Source organism: Melospiza melodia, chromosome 13 (assembly GCF_035770615.1).
Source record: "Melospiza melodia melodia isolate bMelMel2 chromosome 13, bMelMel2.pri, whole genome shotgun sequence".
NCBI lineage: Eukaryota > Metazoa > Chordata > Aves > Passeriformes > Passerellidae > Melospiza > Melospiza melodia.
The window spans coordinates 22,930,643-22,944,720 of record NC_086206.1 but is presented as its reverse complement, the minus strand read 5'-3'; the positions used below and the strand labels follow the sequence as shown (position 1 = coordinate 22,944,720).

Here is a 14,078-nt window from a genome sequence, read left to right as displayed (position 1 = left end):
ACCCACAAGCTTTATTTTACTGCCAGCTCTCTTCTTCCAGCTCTGTGTCCCATTCCGCGTTTAGTCCTGAGATCCACAGTGAGTATCCCTTGTAGCAGTGACTCTTTCTGCAGCACTGCCGTCCCCACCCCGGCCCCAGTGATTTCAGCTCCAGTCCCACAAGCTTTATTTAACTGCCAGCTCTTCTTTTGCACTTTCTGCTCAAAATCTTCACAGTAGTGCCACACAATACTACTTGTGCCTCTCAGGACAGGATCTTTGTTTTAGCTCTAGTTCTTGAGCTCTGATCACAGCCCTTACAGCAATTTCAATTCCAACCATGCAGTTCACCTCCCCACTCCACAATCCCTATCCCAGCCCCACAGAGGTTTTACATCAAACCCTACCATATTTCTGTCTCCTCCAGGTCTGCTGCCTCAGCTCCAGCTCCTCAGCTTCCTACTGGCTGCAGCTAAAAGCTGCTCATGCTTCTCATTGCACCTTGGGGCTGTTGATAAGGCCACAAATCAGTTACTGCCATCATTACAATTTCAGTATCTCTAGAAGCTCTCCCATCCACCCACCCAGCCCTAAGTGGCAACCCTAAGTGGCATCCCAACTCTGGGGACACTGGAAGCCTGAAGCTCAACATCCACCCTCCCCCTCACCCTGGCTCTCAGCCCAGCACCTGCACAAAGGCCCCCTCACCTCCCCTCAGGCAGCTCCGGGGGCTGGGAACAGCCACTGGACTCCTGCTCCCCCATCCCAAAAGGCACTCTTGGGCTGGTTCTTGGGCCCTAGAACCCTCTGAGCCCCCACACCCTCAGCCCCTCGTTGGTACCACAGGGCAGGGGCTGGGAACCCCCAGGCATAACCTGCAGGCCCTGTGCTGCAGCTCCATGCCTTCCTCCCATGGCATTTATCTAGCCTCAGCATTTCCACCACTCCACGTTGTTTTGGGCCTGACTCATGCCAAAATCATTATTCCACACCCTGGGGTTTTATGTCCCCACTGCTCTCACAACTGGTGTTTCAGCCCCAGTCCCACAACCCTTACCAAATTAACACGAGATATCTAGTAAAGAAAACAAATCAAACCAAAAAGATGTATTAAAACGGGCAAAAATAAAATAACACAATTAAGAAAAAAAACATTACAAATAAAAACAAAATAAAGTAATAAAAATACAAAAAGCAAGCTTTATTCCTCGTATTCTGAACATTTCTTTAAATCCAGAAACCGCGAAGCAGCTACTTCCCAGCCCCCAGTGACAGCAGGCGGCGCCCCCCCCACCGCGCCACTCCAGGCCCCACACCAGCCGCCGGCTACCCGCGCCACGCAGGGCGCGGCAGAAAGAACTGGACACGGCCGGCCCCAGATACTGCCGCAGGCGTCGCGCCCGTGCTTACCGGCGCTCCCCGGATCAGCTGCCGCGGGGGTCCCGTCCTGGCGCAGCGCCGCTCCTCGGACCGCGCATCCGCAGCTCCCGTCGCTCCCAGCTTCACCGCCGAACTGACGCCGCTGGCGCCCCAACGCCCGCTATTTATGCCCCACGGGCGGACAGCCAGCCAATCACAACCCGAGGCAGCGCCTGCCGGCTCCACCAATCCCAGCCCGCCCATTCCCGCCGCGCTCGGATCCGCGACTCCCCGCGGTCCCCTCAAGCGCTGCTCCCGCCGCCGCCATTGCTGTGGCCGCGTCCGCCCGCTGCCCGCCGCCTGCCCGCTTCCCTGGACCAGAACCTGATCCCGACCAGGACCTGAACTGGAAGCTCCCGGCCGCCCTTGCCGTCCGCAACAGCGCCTGCCGAGGCAGCGGCAGCAGGGACGCTGCTCCGCCGGCTCCCAAAGCGGCGGTGGCGGGAGCGGCGCCTCAGGCGTACGGGCGAGCGGGGCCAGTCTGAGGCGGCGAGCCGCGACTGAGCGGGCTGAGATTGGCGGGACCGCTTCCGGTTTGAAAGGGCGGCTGTGATTGGACAGGGCGGACGGAGAAAGGCGGGCCGTGATTGGCAGGCTTAGGAGCCGTCAGGCTGCGGCCCGTGGGAGCGTGGGGCGGAGCTCGGGCTGCCCGAAGGGCTCGCAGGCGGCGGCGGCGGCGGCGGCGCTCCCGCTCGCCAAACCCCCGTCCCCTTCTCCGGCCCTCTCTCGTGCCCAGGTCCCGGCGAAAGGACCCCCGCAGAGCCCCTACCGGAGCGCCCCTTCGGCACTCGGGGCAGGAGGCGGAGAAGAGTGTAGCCCGGGAGGGGTTCCGGGTCGTCTTTGTGACAGCAGGGCGGACTAGGGAGCGGCGGCGATTTGGTGAGGAGAGGGCTCGGGAGCGGGGAGGGCGTGCAGCGCCCGCTGCGGGCTCTGGGTGCCTCTTCTACCGCAGTGCTTCCGCTTCTGCGGGGACTTGGCCTGCCCCGACTGGCCGAGATCAGCACCCTGGCCAAAGTTAAGTGCCCGCGTCCCCCTGCCCGCCCTCCGCCTGCTGCGGGCCCGCTGCTCACCCTCGTCGTCGGATGTTATAGATGATAAAACAATACTGGCTTTCACATTCATAGATTAGCTTTTTGCATTACAAGTATTTTGATGTGGTAAAACTTATTCTTACTTTGAACTGCTTTGTATAGTGTAATATGCCAGTTTATGTATGCACTGTATATTTCATATGAATAGTAGCCTGATAAATATATGGTAGGCTTTAGCAAAATGTTAAAATAGAAACTAAAATACTTCTATGTAACTAACTCAGAAAATGGTGTAAAGCAATTATTCTGCTTCTTATAACTGCAGACTGCCCCTACCAAGTGATAAGATAATAGTGACACAAAAAGAGCTTAAGCATCCAGGAAGGATTTATCGACTCTTACCAGTGTTATCAGGGAGTGTGAAGCAACAGGATAAAACTACAGGAAGAAATAAAATATGTAGACCTAATTTACAGAACGTTCTGCAGACAAGTCAGAGGTTAAAACCAAACAAGAGAGTTCCTGGAACATCAAAAAGTCAAAGGAATGTTTGAATAATGTGTAAGTTAATGAATATGCCTGTAACCTCAGCAATGTAACAGTATATAGTGAACATGTTTTTAAGCTACCTCTGTGCTCTTTGGCTGTGTGCTAAAAGCATCCCAGTGCTGGATTATTTTGTCCTTTTATCCTTTATTAAAATTTTAAAAATTATAAAGAGTGAACTCTGTTTATCACATCAGTGAAGCTTAAGCTGATCTGCATCCAGGTGTTTTGGGACCTGCTGGGGCAGGCCATTGAGGTAAGCGTGGGGCTACCGCAGTGGAGGCCAAGTATTTCAACACAATAGCATAATCAGCAACGTTAATTAATTTTGTATTCTTCATGCAAGCCTCAGCCTAAAGAACGCTACCAGCCTCTACTAGGATTAATAATACGCATAGTAAGTGTTACTAGTATTAATATTTAGGTAAGAACTGTTAGTGTTAACACTGGCAGTCAGTGTGTTAGCCGGTGTTTACTGTGAAGCTCTGCTCTCCCACAGTATGACAAGATCCTGAAGCTGTCCTCAGGTGCACAGTTAAGTGAGCACTGCTGTCCTTACCACGGTCCCCCAATGGAGCCACGCTCCAGAGACGGGCAGCAGTGACTCTGCAGACGCCTTCCCAAGGTGACAGAGCTCGCCCTCCTTCCCATCTGCAGTCAGGGGATGTGAAGGCAACCATTGCTGTCCTCGGCTTCATCATCTCCAGTGCAGCCAAGCACAGTATAGACAATGAGTCTCTGTCAAGTGAGCTGCAGCAGCTGGGACTGCCCAAAGGCAGGGGAAGCCCTCAGGGTGGCACCATCAGCCAGACCTGCTGGGATGTTGCTTAGTTCCCAGCCCTGCCTTCTTCACACCCAGATGGAGGGCAGGCTGCCTGCTGTGCTGTCCTCCATCACCTCCCTTCTGTACCATCAGTCCCTGGGGGCTCCTCAGGTGCTTTGGTGAGGTTTGGCAGCTGCAGGTCTGGTGTGAGCAGAGGGATTCTTCTCTTGTCTCCCCTCATGAGCAAAGCATGCCAGCCAGCTGTGCTGTTTTACATGTGACTGACCCACAAAATTGCAGGAGACTGAGGACTCGTAACAGGTGCAGGACAGGTTCAAAAGCAACTTGGGACAAAACCTCTGTCTTTGTCAGTCCAAAGGGACAGCAGAGCTCACATCTGCTCACAATAATCCTCTGGGGAGTGGAGCAATGTCTGTATGGAAAGATGACTGGGGGTAAAATCAGTGGAAACCGAGAAGTTACATTTGTATCCTAACAGGAGCTATAATGGGACAGAAATTTTAGGGTAAAATACAGGTGCTGTTCCCAGGATGGAGCTGGGTTGGCATGCTCCACGATGATTCCCCATGCAACCATAAGGACCTGCTAAGGGTGGTGGAGTGGAGTGGGGCACCACAACCAGGCTCTGCCAAAATCTTTGCAGGGGCAGCAACTCCATGGTAATTTGAAGCTTATTAATTGCATAGCAAGGGCTATTTGGCATATGTAGGAACACTTTCCAACCTAGCGTCTGAAGACCAATTTAGAGGAGGCGCCTCTAAGTCGAAAGCCAGCCAGACCTTATGTTCTTAGCACCATTCATTTAGAAGAAATCCTGTGACATTTGCAAATTTAAGAGGTGACACCCCCATTCAGACCATGGCTCCTGGGTGCCAACAATAGCTCTTTTCAACAGCAAGGAAATCTGCATGCCCTAGTGTCTCAAGGTCACTTCACCTGAGAGTCCAGAGACCCAAATCCAGCCAGAGTCCTAGTTCCCAAAAAACTTCTGCTATAAGAAATCCTTCAAAGTGTGCAATTCTAGGAGTGGAAATCCTACAGGAAACACGAGGCTTCAGGCTCCAAATGGGATCTCTTTTCCACACAATGGAAAACTCAGCAAGCCCTTCTGGCAAGACCAGTTCACAGGAGGCCCACAATTCTCAAGGGCCAGGCTTGAGAGATCCGACTCCATGGAAGCTTTAATCTGAGAAAAATCCTGTGATGTTGGTACTTTTAAAAGGCAGAATGGCACATTTAGACCCTGGCTGATGCTTTGGAGAGTGATTCTTTTACACAGTAAATAATGATTTCATTCCAATGTCTGTAGGTCACTTTGGAAACAGCCCCTGAAACCCAAGACCAAGAAGAGCCATACTTCATGACAGCTGCCATCTGGGAGGAATCCTATGACATTTGTGATTCAAGAAATTGAACCCAAAATTTCAACAGCTGATATGCAGATGCAAAAGACTGCTGTTTTCCTGAGATAAGAAATACTCCAAACCTAACATTCTGAAGGAGTTCAGAATACACACCCAGGACTGCCATACCCCCCAAAGCGCTACCTCCTGGCAGATTGTCTCTATGGTAAACCCTGTCACACTAGAAATGTTAGGAAGCAGAATCCAAACTACAGCACAAGCACCTGTAAGGAAAAGGTACCTCTGTTCATGAGATAGAACCCTTTCTGTTCCCTTCAGCCCCTACAGCTGTTCTCATGCTTTCAGGGCACTTGATTGGTTCATTCCTAGATAAAACTTATGTCTTTATTTTCAAACATATTACCCATCTCTAGTCAGAGTTTCCTACATTCCTGTATACAAATAAGTGGATAGAGAGAGGGTTTCTTTCCAAATGAATTTAGAGATAAATTCCTTTTCTTTGCCAATACCTATAAAAATGAAAACCTTGACAGGTTTTAGTATTCTACACCCATCCCTCCCTGTGAAATTTATGGCAGTTTTGGGTCCCTCTGGGAGACGACATCCAGCATGTCATGCTGGACTGTTCTAGAGAGTAATTTTCAAATGTAAGCTTAGCAAAGTTTGAATTGACTTGAACAGAGAAAAAAACTACAAGTGAACACCTACACCTGCCTACGAAGAGCTAACAAGCCCCTGGCAGCTGCCAGCATCAAAGCACAGCGGATGTCTCTAATACAGGGTAAGGATAACAATATCACCTTCTGTTCTCTCCAGCTTCTTTTCCCTGCAGTCATATTTTGCTTCTTATGATTTTTTTAGTCTCTGTATCTTCTTGGACAGCACCGAGCCCGACGACAAGGATACGAGAGTCTTTCCCTGCCGGACGGAGAGAACCAGGAAAACAGTTAAAATAAGAACAGGGCAGTTTGAAATTCGTACTTGCAACGAGAAGCAGCGCCTAACCAACAGAACAAAAGTAAACAAAGCACGACACCTCCCTGGGGACAGAAGACTTATAAACTCTCCAGGATTTACAATTCTAGCGACCAAACCCTTCAGGACAGCAGCCAAGTGTCCCCTGGGGTGGTGCTGCACCAAAGAACCATCTGAGAGGTTCCAAAGAGTGAAATGCACAATATTTTGCAAAGACAAAAAATCCTGCAAAATAACAAAAATACAATAGATGTAAACTACAGGGCAAGAGTACAAGTGTTACCTTTGGGAGCTGGAACCATCCAGGTGAGCACCTGATAACTGGATCCTCACCAGAGTTTGAACCCTTCAGGACACAGAAGGGTTTTCCCCAGAAATTTCACAGACTGAGTTTTGATAGAAGCACGCTCGCCGGATCCTCAGAAACGTCACCCATTCTCCAGGCGTCTGGAGAGAACTGCAAATGGCTCTCACGTAGTTGGAGCTGGTTCTGTAAGGTCTCAGGGTGAATTTCACCAGATGCAACTGAATTGGGCAACTCCCAGTGAGACAGAGGGAACCCAAAGCTTGTTTTACCCAAACCTTGGGTAAGCACAGCTCCAGCAAATACTGAGGAAACAGACATAACAGGGTAAAAATAATAAAACTATTGCTTTTTCTTTAATCTTGCCTTTTTTTGTTTTATTCAGATGAGCAAAACAATGAAGGAGAAGGTGAAAAACTCACCATTACTGAACATTTCATCATCTGTAAGCTGAGCATCCTTAGCATAGAGGACTCCAGAGTTAAAATTCACTGATCCCTGGGAAATAAAACCAAATATATGACAAACAGTCAAACAGAAGGCGTAAAAATTTGTTTCCTCTACAGACTTTCAAGAATGTATCTTTGTATATATCCTACACATTACAACATACACTTTACACCATCTCCTAATATATAATAATTTACCTTTAAACTTTGATAGTATAGTGTGGAGAAATGGCTCCATGACAGAGGTCACGCAGACATTCGCTCGTTAGCCGACCAGGAGCTGGGAAAGTACCGAACACAGGTATTTTTGAGTTTTGCACCTGCAAGATAGCGTGTGCCTGGGCCTAGCTGGGTAGGATAACAAGTAGACAGAGAGACGTGGGAAATAGGGAATGTAGGCCCAAAGGAATGAGGAAGAGTTGATGGTATAGTTTAACCAATAGATCGCTTGGCTTACAGAATATTCATAAGCTTATTATGTGCTGTATAAGTGTCTGATACTCTCTGCAATAAACATAGCTTGCTGATCTCATATTGAGTGTCCGAGTCTTCCCTCACCCAAGAGTACAGCATAAAATTATTAACTAAAATTGGTGATCTATTATTATTAAGTTGTGCTTAAAGTTATTTTTGCTGTCATGTTCAAAACAATTTTTTTTTTTTTTACTGTAATGAATGAGCAATTGATTTCAAAGTCATCACAAGCCCATCAAAAAAACAAAGCTCTATTCACCGGGCAGGTTTGTGAGCTAGAGGGTAGTTAGGCTTGTACTTACCTCTTGCTCTTCATGAACCAATAAATCCTGTCAACAAAACCAGGATCTTTAGCCCACTCCTATTAAAGATTCTACAAGGATGATGGTTTGATTTGTGTTTAGAAGTTTAGATTTAAAATGGCCAGTCCAATGGATAAATAAAGACAGTTGAAGTAGTATTACTTTACTCTTATTATTATTATTATTGGTATTAGTATTATCAGCTACTGGAAGAAACAAACCAGTAGTATCTATACTTAATTACTTCTATTTCCAGAAAACAATAAAGAAAAAGAACCAAACCAAACAAAGTCACTTCCTACCTTTTGTATCTCAGGATGATGAATTTCTCTTGGGCACTTCTCCAATTTATCAAGACTCATAGCACTGAAAGGCAAACAAAACAGTGCTTTATAGAAGGCCAAGTGCACGTTTCAAGGCTGAACCACCAACTGATTGCAGTGACAGCAGTTACAACATGAATCAGTCCAAGGGCCTCTCTTAAATGGAATGGAATGTTTTGTGGAACTGCCATTTCTTTCCCAAAATACTAACTTCCAACACTTCCTAAACTTATTTTGCATTTTAAAAACAGAAATTAGTAAGACTCTGTGTGGACATCAGGTTTATTTCCTTCTAATGCACAGAGCTCTGTTCCATCATCCTTCACTTTGGCTCTACACAGAATCATGGTGAGCTTTTTAGGAGTGCTCAATAATCAATTCTATTTCTTTTCCTAGTTCTCTCTCTTCTTCAATAATTAAAGGCAAGTCAAATGAAAAATGACAAGTTCAGCATCAGAGTCACACTTTTCCCCTTTGTCTGCTCAAGAACAGGCTTTAAATCCACTTATTGCTGCCTTCAACGATTCAGACTTGCAAAACCATTCTTACATGTTTTACAGGTTTATCATAAAACCCACAGAACACAAGCTCTGAATTACAGGAAAAGGTACACAGGCAAATATCTAAACTGATTACTTATTTGAAAACACATACCTTAATTCAGATTTCACCCAGAATGTTTCTGTGGGACACTAAGGGAGACATATTTTGTGAGTACCCTGTAAATGAGAAAAGCTAGCATAGATTACAGGACATACCCACTTTTTCTGCATATTCAAATAGAATTATTAATAAAAACAATTAAGTTTAAAAAGAAGGAAGATAGCCAAGGTAATTTTACTCAGCTATATTTACTCCCGATTTAGAGAAAAAAAAAAAAGGCCCGGGTGCTGCAAAGAAAAAAAAAGTGAACCACAAACGCTTACAGTAGAATTTTAAAACAATCGCTTGGATAAAAGAATCTTATGGAACGTGAAGTAGAAAAAAAGTGAAACCACTATCAGACCTGCCTATTTTCTCACCACTGTACAAGAAAATCCTAAAAGCAGTATGAAGTCACTGCCTAAAACCGGTCATGGGATGTAACCAAGAACAATTTAGGCATTTGCTAATCTAGACAGAAACATTTTCTGGATGCTAGTGTCAAATCACAAGTTTTGTCTCTCAGAAGCTCGACAATGCTGGAAAGCATTTTCCCCGGGGCTCGGGAGGGCAGGGGCGGAAGGGGGGGGTGACTTTGCAGCTCGCACCTGTGCCATCCGAAGCACACAGCCCGCCCGCTCCCTGCGCTGGGCATTCTCCCGGCCATCTCTGGCTTTACCGCCCAGCGCCGCTCCATCCGCTGTCACGGCACAAAGAGCCACGGGCACTAACGCAGGCAGCAGCCCCGTCATGCCGGCGATATCGCAGCGCTCCCTGCTCGCAGCGCCCAACACGCGGCGGAGCCGCCTCCGCCCGCAGCACCGGCAGCAGCCCGAGGGAGACGGCTGCAGCTCGGGGGCTCCTCCGGCGCCTCCACCAGCCCGAGGGCGGCCGCCCCACCGGGACCGCGGCAGCGCCCGGCGCCGCTCGCCCGGGGCGGCTCCCGCAGCTCCCGGCCCGCGGCAGCAAAGCACCGCCTCGCCCTCCGCCATCGGCGGGCGGCAGCGCCCCCGCCCCCGGCACCGCTGAGGGAGGCCGAGGAACCGGGCGGACGCTCCTTCCGCGCTGCTCAGCTCCGGGCGGGCGGCCAGACGGAGGCTGCGCCCCTCCAGCGTCGCTGTCCCGCGCGGGAGAGGCGCCGGCAGCTGCCCGCGCACAGCCCCGCGCGACCGCCTGGCACGCCAGCCACTCATGTGCCGCGTCGGCCGTTGCGTCACGCGCCGCGCCAGCAGCACGGCCTGCCGGGATTTGGAGTCTCGGGCTGACAGCCACGGCTCCGTCCCCCGCCACCGGCAGCTGCAGTCCCTCCTGGGCATCAAACCGGTGCTTCGCCTCACGGCGGGGAAGGACCTGAGGCAGCACCGCTCCTCCCGAATGCCCTCTCTTTTTCCCTCCAACTCCTTTTACTTTTTTCACTCTGTTTTTCACCACTTCCCTTCCCTCTTCCTCTCCTGCTTCCATTCCTTTCCTTTCCCTTTCCTTCCCTTCGCCTTTCTTGTATTTCTAATCTTGGTTTACCTTTCCACCTTTAGAATAAAAAAGCAGCAGTAGAAACTTTCAGGCTACCCGGGAGTAAAAAAAAAAAAATCCAAAACGAAAATGATTTAAAGAAAACGATTTATTCCCTGGGAGCCTGAAATTTTCTACTGCTGCACGTGACAAAGAGCTTTTATTCCTTCTTATAGATTGTTGATATTTTATATATATTCATAGTTTATATTGATGCATTATATTAATAACTATATTTAATATGCACCTTATTCAAAAATATACGGAAATTATTTTTTAAATTATTTACCATATCTACTGCTACAACTTATTTTTCCTCATATTTCTAATTTTTATATAAATCTTTAATGTGTTTATGATATATTTCTATACTTATATTTCTACCTTTATATTATTTGTATTTGTAATTTTTACACGAAAACCCCTGCTTTGGCAAAGAAAAAACAAAACCATCCATTATTTTAAACTACCTAAATTTTTTTTATATTTATATTTATCATAATATACAACAAATGATAGATATAGATAGATAGATACATATATCACATCCATATTTATATCTATTTTATATCCTTTTCCTATAATATTTTTAATAAAATATATGCAGTATATTACGTGTATTATATACTTTACAATTCATGTTATTTTACATTTACAATTTATTATTAATTTTTTATATATCTGCATATAGTTGCAATACATTTATATATTTGTATTTTTGCTTGGGTTGTATTTACATTTATATTCTCTATTCATATATCTATAAACATACACAATACTCTATTAAAATTAGAGTAACTTATTGTAACATATAATGACTTATGTTACATGTTAAATTTTAAAAATTGACCGAATATATAAAAATAAAATTGGCTCATTCCCATTGCTACACATCTATTTCTTTTGTTTCAATATAGTTAGAGTCATAATTGCATATTTAAAATCCAATTCCTAAATGAAATGACAGAACAAACAGCATCAAATTCCCACCAATATCTTCCAAAAACATCAAGATACCTCCAACACCCAAACAAGTGTCAGCGAAAAAACAAAGAACACTCTTTTCAATAACAATTCTCATCACGACAGAAAAATGGAACCAAAATAAAAGAAAATCCTATAGAAACACACACAGCAAATTACAAAAAGTACTAAAAAAAAGTCAAACCAATCTACTAAACTCAAGACAGTGCCACTGACCCTGAACGACGTTAACAAAAAAAAAAAAAAAACAACAAAATTCTACCTCTACATTAACTCAAAGAATAAACAATCCTCTGTAAAGATAACTTTAAAACCTGAACTAATTAACAAAATGGAAAAACATCTCAACCAGAAAAAACTAAGAAATTAACTACCCAAATAAATAAATACTTTAGAAACCCACCATATAAATACCCATGTTCCCAAAAAAACCCCTGATAAACAATACTCAAATACATTAAAAGACAACAACAACAACAAAAAAAAAAAAAAAGAAAGAAAATAAAGAAACCAACAACAAGAATAATACCAAAAAAACAGATAAACTGAAATCTGCAACAAAAAAATTATTCCCAACTGAATAAACCCATAGTGCCTCAAGCTATCAAAATAAAAATACCACCTAGAAACAAACACAAACACTAAAGACAAAGGTAACCATAAACAATGTCCCCAAATTACCCGTAACCATAAAACATACACTACAATCAAACAAACCAAACAAATAAAAGCCCTGGAAGACGATAAACACACATGCAATTATAAAGATTAAAAACCCGCTGCTATGAACGACACGACGCTACCTCAAGCCCTCCAAAACAAACACTACACACTCACGCTAATAAAAGCCACCGCAACAGAATTAAAATGCGAACCACTGCTTCACGCTACGACCCGTAAAAAACATTGCGCGCCCTTCTAAACATAATACCCCGGCAAAAAAAAAAAAAAAAAAAAAAAAAAAAAAAAAATCCGACTACAAAACCCAATCCGAAACGAACCTTTATCACCCCTACCGGCACCGAGAACCGTGCCCACTCAGGAAGAACACCGTATCCCTTCGCGGACAGCCGCTGCAAACCGAACCCAGCGATGCCATCAACGCCTCCAAAGCGCCTCCGAGCCACGGCACCGCCGAACTTGGAGCGGCCGAACCCCGCGCTCGCTGCCGGCCCCGGACGGAGCGCGGCTCCCGGCAGGAAAGCGGCTCCTGCGGCGGCCGCTCCGGCACGCGGGGCCGGCGCCGTCCCGGGGAGCCCCGCCCACTGCCCCTGCCCGGCGGGGCCGGCACCGGGCCCGGGGCTACCGGCGGCGCCCGAGCCCCGCGCCCGGAGCGGACGGAGCGGCCGGCACCGCCCGGGCCGGCGCAGCAGCGCCCGCGCCGCCTCTGCCGCCCTTGGCCGGCCCGGCCCGGCTCCGCTCGGCTCCGCACGGCTCGCACCGGCGCGGCTCCGCCCCTGCCGCCCTTGGCCGGCCCGGCTGCGCCGAATCCCCCGTGAGCCCCCGCAGCTGCCCGGGCCGTGCCAGCAGCGCTCCCGAGCGGGAACGTTCCGGGCCGGGCCGCGGGCACGGGCAGCGCCCTCCAATGCAGCGGCACAGCCCCATTGCAGCCCTGCAAACGCTGCCGGAGCTGCGGCTTCCCGCAAGCCAGCCCCGAAACCGCAGACGGGGCGCACCTCACTTCAACAAGGGCAAAGAAATGTGTTCTCCCCTCCAATTTCACCCCCTAGGAGAGCAGAAAAGAAGGGGTGCTCCCCAAATGAAAGCCTTCGACTGATGGGAAAGGGCGATTTCGACCTCCATTCAAACCCTTCAAAAGGAGGGACACCAGGGCTGCCCCCTCCATTTAAACCCGAGGGTGGTGCAAATGGGGTGGCTGCCTTCAAATCAAACCCATAATACCACAAGAATACTTTTCCCATTCCCCTTAGAATAGAACGCAGGGATTCCCTGTCACCCCCGGGATACCCCTAATAGCCTGGAAAAGGCAGCTTTTCCTGCAATCAACACCCTTAAAACCACAAGTCAAGAGGGATCCCCTCAGGTCAAACGCAGACAATAAAAGAAGAGGAGCTGCTTCCTTCTCCTTAATTCCTTTTGTCTTCATAAGCTCCATTTTTGTTCCTGGGGATCCGGGGAGGGACTGGCAAGATGAAATTGCAAAGGGGAAGGAGAAAATTCCCCGCTCCAAACCCACACGGGCTCACCTGTTCGGCTGCTGCTCCCGGGCACAAAGATTCGTCCCTCGGCGCCTCCTTTAAGCGATGCTCCACGTACCCAAGCGCGGATCCAGGTGTCCCCCCGACCCTGTGGGAAGCTCTCGCAGTCCTTCCATGAGACAGCGCCGGGAGCGGCCCATAAACCCCTCCACTCAGCAGCTCCATGCAAAAGGGAGCTGAGGCAAAGCCTCCCCCTAAAACAGCCTCCCCCCGGCCCCTCATCATCCTCACACTCACACCTGGTGCTGATCTGGGCCCCCATCATCCTCACACTCACACCTGGGCTGCTCCCAACCCCCATCATCCTCACACACACCTGGTGCTGATCTGAGGCCCCATCATATATTTTTCATATTTATAGTCGCATGTATATTTAGAATTTATATTACTGTATAATAAAAATTATATATTGCATCTCTTCACGTTACTTACATAGGTTTGTATTTCTATTCATCGTTTGGTATTATATCTTTATATCTCTATATATTTATTATATATTTCTGTATGTCGATTTACATTTCTATAGTACTTATAATATTTAAAATAAAACCCCTGCCTCTAACGAAATAAAAAGCAAAGACACCCCTTTCTTTAAAACACATTTAAAATTTTAAAAATAATTTTGTTTGTCATAATTTTATTCACATCTATATTTGTAATTTTCATTTGTTATATTTATAGATATTATATATATTGGAGAGAATACCTTTTTATATAATAATAGGTATATTCTTTTGACACAATAGATTTCTTTTACTTATATTTATATGTATT

At 47.0% G+C, this 14,078-nt stretch overlaps 1 long non-coding RNA gene across 7 annotated transcripts; it reads right to left on the bottom strand.

The window, feature by feature from the left end:
* Positions 1 to 2,798: 2,798 nt before the first annotated feature.
* Positions 2,799 to 13,707, bottom strand: LOC134424479 (uncharacterized). Of its 7 annotated transcripts, XR_010029433.1 has the most exons (6): positions 8,605 to 9,400; positions 7,930 to 7,993; positions 6,825 to 7,654; positions 6,382 to 6,707; positions 5,924 to 6,041; positions 2,799 to 5,087 (listed from the first exon to the last, which is right to left on the bottom strand). It is a non-coding gene; the product is annotated as an uncharacterized LOC134424479 (long non-coding RNA). The 7 variants fall into 7 exon arrangements; XR_010029429.1 differs by adding an exon at positions 13,293 to 13,707 and having other exon boundaries at positions 6,825 to 8,669; XR_010029431.1 differs by adding an exon at positions 12,102 to 12,272 and having other exon boundaries at positions 6,825 to 8,669.
* Between the last annotated feature and the right edge of the window lie 371 nt (positions 13,708 to 14,078).